Below are 6,045 nucleotides of genomic sequence, written 5' to 3' on the forward strand. Positions count from 1 at the left end.
TGCTGGCATATTGAGTACAGCACTTTCATAGCATCATCTTTCAGGATTTGAAATAGCTCAACTGGAATTCCGTCACCTCCACTAGCTTTTTTCGTAATGATGCTTTCTAAGGCTCACTTGACTTCACATCCCAGGATATCTGGCTCTAGGTGAGTGGTCTAGAACCACATAAATGCATTACCTAATAGTTTATGAGGTCAGAAGTCTGTAATAGGTCTCACAAGGCTAAAATCACAGTGAGTTTGTGTTCTTTAAGGAGGTACTAAGGGAGAATTCATTTCTAAGTCCAACTTCTAGAGCCTGTCTGTAATCCTTGGTTCATGACTGTTTCCTCCATCTTCAAAGACAGTGATATCAGGCTGAATTCTTATGTTCCATATCTTATTCTCCCCTTTTCTCTCTCTCTCTCATTTACTTACAGCAATTCTTGAAATTGCATTGAGTCCACCTAAATAGTTCAGGAGATTTTCCCCACTGCAAGGTCATTGGATCAACAACCTTAATTCTCCTTGGCCTTGTGACCTAACATATTCACAGGTTCTGGGAATTAGGTCATGGACATTTTTGGAGGAGTCATTATTTACCTGTAACACATTCTTAGTTCAAAGGGATTGCTTAGGGAATTCTCTGGCAGTCCAATGGTTAAGATTCCATGATTCCACTGCTGGGGGCCCAAGATCAATCCCTGGTAAGGGAACTAAGATCCCACAAGCCGCAGTTGTTGTTCAGTCTCTCGGTCATATCCAACTTCTTGCGATCCCATGGACTGCAGCATGCCAGGCTTCCCTGTCCTTTACTATCTCCTGGAATTTGCTCAAACTCTTTTATTTTATTTTATTTTTATTTTTTTTTCAATTATTTTTATTAGTTGGAGGCTAATTAGTTCACAACATTGCAGTGAGTTTTGTCATACATTGACATGAATCAGCCATAGAGTTACATGTATTCCCCATCCTGATTCCCCCTCCCACCTCCCCCCCCCCCCCCAATTCCCCTGGGTCCTCCCAGTGCACCAGGCCCGAGCACCTGTCTCATGCATCCCACCTGGGCCGGTGATCTGTTTCACCATAGATAATATACATGCTGTTCTTTCGAAACATCCCACCCTCACCTTCTCCCACAGAGTCCAAAAGTCTGTTCTGTACATCTGTGTCTCTTTTTCTGTTTTGCATACAGGGTTATCATTACCATCTTTCTAAATTCCATATTTATGTGTTAGTATGCTGTAAAAAAATATGGAACGCTTCACGAATTTGCGTGTCGTCCTTGCGCAGGGGCCATGCTAATCTTCTCTGTATCGTTCCAATTTTAGTATATGTGCTACCGAAGAGAGCACTGCTCAAACTCTTGTACATTGAGTCAGCGATACCGTCTAACCATCTCATCCTTTGTCATTCTCTTTTCCTCCTGCCCTCAATCTTTCTAGCATCAGGGTCTTTTCCAATGAGTTGACTCTTTGCATCAAGTGGCCAAAATATAGAAACTTCAACTTTAGCACCAATCCTTCTAATGAATGTTCAGGGTTGATTTCCTTTAGGATTGACTGGTTTATCTCCTTGCTGTCCAAGGGTCTCTCAAGAGTCTTCACCAATACCACAGTTCAAAAGCACCAATTCTTTGGCACTCAAGGGCTCCCCTGGTGGCTCAGAGGGTAAAGCGTCTGCCTACAATGTGGGAGATCTGGCTTCGATCCCCGGGTCAGGAAGATCCCCTGGAGAAGGAAATGGCAACTCACTCTGGTATTCTTGCCTGGAAAATCCCATGGACAGAGAAGCCTGGTAGGCTACAGTCCATAGGGTCGCAAAGAGTCAGACATGACTGAGCGGCTTCACTTTTCTTTGGAACTCAGCCTTCTTTACGGTCCAACTCTCACATCCATACATGACTACTGGAAAAACCATAGCTTTGACTATATGGACATTTGTCAGCAAAGTGATGTTTCTGCTTTTTAATATGTTGTCTAGGTTTGTCATAGCTTTTCTTCCAAGGAGCAAGCAAGTTTAATTTCATGTGCAGTCACTATCAGCAGTGATTTTTGAGCTCAAGAAAATGAAATCTGACACTGTTTCCACTGTTTCCCCATCTATTTGCCATGAAGTAATGGGACTGGTGCCATGATCTTCATTTTTTGAATGCTGGGTTTTAAGCCAGTTTTTTCACTCTCGTCTTGCACCTTCATCAAAAGCTCCTTAGTTCCTCCTCACTTTCTGCCCTAAGGGTGGTATCATCTGCACATCTGAGGTTATTGATATTTCTCCCGACAATCTTGATTCCAGCTTGTTCTTCATCCAGCCCAGCATTTTGCATGATTGCTCTGCATAGAAGTTAAATAAGCAGGGTGACAACATACAGCCTTGATGTGCTCCTTTCCCAATTTTGAGCCAATTTGTTGTTCCATGTTCAGTACAGTTCAGTTGCTCAGTTGTGTCCAACTCTTTGCCACCCCATGGACTGCAGCATGCCAGTCTTCCCTGTCCATCACCAACTCTCAGAGCTTGCTCAAACTCGTGTCCATCGAGTCGGTGGCACCATCCAACCATCTTATCCTCTGTCATCCCCTTCTCCTCCTGCCTTCAGTCTTTCCCAGCATCAGGGTCAGGTTGTTCCTGACCTTTTCCTGTCCATCGGGTTGTTCCATGTTAGTTCTGTTAATTCTTGATTTGCATACAGTTTTCTCAGGAGGCAGGTAGTCTGAACATTCTTTGACTTTACCCTTCTGTGGAATTGGAATGAAAACTGACATTTTCAAGTCCTGTGGCCACTGCTGAGTTTTCCAAATTTCCTGGAGTATTGAGTGTAGCATTTTAATAGCATTGTCTTTTAGAATTTGAAATATCTCAGCTGGAGTTCCATCACCTCCACTAGCTTTGTTAGTAATAATGCTTCCTAAGGCTCACTTGACTTCACACTTCAGGATGTCTGGCTCTAGGTGAGTGATCACACCATTGTGGTTATCTCACTAAGACCTTTTTTTGTACAGTTCTTCTGTGTATTCTTGCCTTCTTTTCCTAATATCTTCTACTTTTGTTAGGCCCATACCTTTTCTGTCCTTTATTGTGCCCATCTTTATATGAAATGTTCCCTTGGTATCTCTAATTTTCTTGAAGAGATCTCTAGTCTTTCTCATTCTATTGTTTTTCTCTTTTTCTTTGCATTGATCTGAGGAAGGCTTTCTTATCTCTCCTTGCTATTCTTTGGAACTCTGCATTCAGATGGGTATATCAAGCTGCAGGGTATGGCCTTAAATTAGCAGTTGTTTAGGAATATTAGGACTCTGATTTTGCCTCAGAGTGTAGCAAATTAAGGAATGACTGAAGGTCCATCTAACTGTACTTTCAGAATTCTCATTCTCATACTTGTTATTGAATGAAGTATGAAGATGTCACTACTAGAGTATATATTGTTACAGATCTAAAAGGATTCCATTTGAACACAGTTTTGAATTAGAGAATTTATCAACTCTTCCCTTATTGGAACTCATTGTGATATTTTGGGATGTTTAGGTTCTGGCCTTGGCAAAAGGTCACATTTTGGGACTATTATCTTCAAGAGGTGTTCAGTATTTTCTGAACGAAGGCAAGCCTATAGGGTGGGTCATGCATCTTTCTCAGGTGAGAGGGAAATCTACCATAACTACTTTATATTAGTTTTGGTGCTTTCAGGGATTTATAGCTACTTTACAAATTAGATTCGAGGACCAAAGAAAATGCCTGTTTTCTTCCATTACTTGTATCAAAGCTGACCTTACTCTCTTTATATACAATTCTTAGGTTGTTTTCGGTAGCGATGGTAGCCAGCAATGGGTGCAGGTTAGCTATGTCTCTAAAACTTTGCTACCAGGTTATAATCAAATCAAGACTCCAGCTAGGTTTTGTCACATATAACAGATATTTATTAAGTAATGTTCATTAATAAGCTGACACGAACCATTTTATAAACATTTTCTAAAGGCGTGATAAATTTCCAGGTTCATGTTCTTTTAAGCGCTTTGACCAAAATCACACAGCACAGTGACTACAACAGCATTCCACAGGCAACACTCTGTGCACTGCCGTCAGTCAGCCAGAAATCCTCCTAAGAAAATGCTTGAGTGTAAGGCTGTTTAGAGATCAAGCTCCAGGGACCATCACTAAGGATAGAGGCCATAGGCTGGTGCTAGACTCATACTCTATTTTAAACAATTTTAGTCAGTTGATGGGCTTCCCTGGTAGCTCAGATGGTAAAGAATCTGCCTGCAATGCAGCAGACCTGGGTTCAATCCCTGGGTCAGGGAGATGCCTTGGAGAAGGGAATGGGAACCCACGCCAGTGTTCTTGCCTGGAGAATATCACGGACAGAGGAGCCTGGCAGGCTACAGTCCATAGAGTTGCAAAGACTTGAATAACTTTGCTTTCACCAAGGAAAGTCTATTTCTTTTTTGGGGGGGGAAAGCCTATTTCTTATATTCATTATGCTAGAAAATAGATCACTCCACCAAATGATTTTTTTTTTTTTTTTGACACCTGCTATGTTAACTATCAAATCCTGAGGTATCAAGGGAGCTTAGATTAGCTGATGAAGCACTTGTGGTAGCTGCCTCTGAAGTTAGGCCTTTTTATAATTTCCTAACTGACCACTTCTAGACTGTCGCGTTTCCATTAGAGCAACTGATTGCTTCAGAATGAAGCTCAGCTAACTAGCATGTGTATAATATCACACTGTATATGTTGAAGCAGTTGAAACTTTATGATAGGCATCATATAAATCAATAGTGAAATTTTGAAGGCCCACTAAAGACAGCTGCAGAGCTGACTTATTTGTTGACCAAAAGAAAAGAATTTATAGCCTTTGAAGTTGAGTTTTCTGGGCTGATGGAGGTTTGTGTGTGTGCTAAGTTGCTTCAGTCATTTCCAACTCTTTGTGACCCCATGGAGCGTAGCCCACCAGGCTCCTTTGTCCATGGAATTCTCCAGGCAATAATACTAGAGTGGGTTGCCATCCCATCCTCCAGGGGATCTTTCTGACCCAGGGATCAAACCTGGGTCTCCAACATTGCAGGCAGATTCTTTACCAACTGACCTATAGCATATGTAAGTATGTTCTATATTAACACTGACCAGTATTCACTGAACTTCAACACTGGACATAGCTCTTTAGGTATAGCTTCAATGGAGAAATCATCTAAAACCTGTGATTAAATCAGTTTCGAAAGTTTTAAGGGGACCCTGTATACAATATCCTTTGAGAAAACTGAGAACTAAAACAAAAAAGAAAGGCAGATAAGAGCAAAAGATTATGGCCAATATATCTCCCTTTGTACAAGTGATGTTAGGAATAGTGGTTAGATCACGGACTTCAGATCACATACACGGCATCAGGTCTGCCACTTCCTGAAGTGTCACCTAAGGAAAGTTGCCTACACCATCTTTGTCTCATATTCTTAAATGTAAAATGAAGATAATAAGAGTATACTTGCCATAAAAATTTGCTGTGAAGATCAAATACTTTAGTTCTGAGAGAAGGAAAAAGTGCCTGGTACATGGTGAGCAGTAGTTAAGTGTTAGCTGTTATTGTTATTTCAAGGAATAGATGAAAGGACATGGTTCTCTTGGTTGGAAAGTGGAGCTACTTTACATATCTCTACAACTGAGAATATTTTACCCCTGTGTCCCACAAGTCATGGCAGGCCTGGATCAGGCAGGTCTCACCCTCAGAGGATCTACTCAGGTAAAGGAGAATTCTCCTCACAGCAGGCCGCCTACCTCCAAGAAGACAGAAGAAAGTAGCTGAGCTGAGCATGACCTGTTTACTCTTCTCAAATTGACAAATCAGTTGATCTACCTCCTCTGAGACGAAGTAAGTAAAGGCATAGAGAGAGGCCAGGGGCATTTAGGAAAAACTCCCCCTCACAGAAAACAAGAGTAAAGACGTTTCTCACAGTTGGTTTTTCTCACAGGACACTGCAAAGACCTTTTCAATTGACAGTGACAAAAAGCCAATTTTAGTGTAAGTATAAATTGAAATTTTAAACTCATTACTGAAATGAACTGAGTAGAATAGGCCTCA

General features: G+C 41.3%; 1 non-coding gene across 1 annotated transcript; it reads right to left on the reverse strand.

Moving 5' to 3' along the window:
* Positions 1–1,229: 1,229 nt before the first annotated feature.
* On the reverse strand, positions 1,230–1,336 carry LOC136156618 (U6 spliceosomal RNA). The gene has a single exon (XR_010661111.1). It is a non-coding gene; the product is annotated as a U6 spliceosomal RNA (small nuclear RNA).
* Positions 1,337–6,045: the final 4,709 nt, after the last annotated feature.

Source organism: Muntiacus reevesi, chromosome 1 (genome assembly GCF_963930625.1).
Source record: "Muntiacus reevesi chromosome 1, mMunRee1.1, whole genome shotgun sequence".
Classification (NCBI taxonomy): domain Eukaryota; kingdom Metazoa; phylum Chordata; class Mammalia; order Artiodactyla; family Cervidae; genus Muntiacus; species Muntiacus reevesi.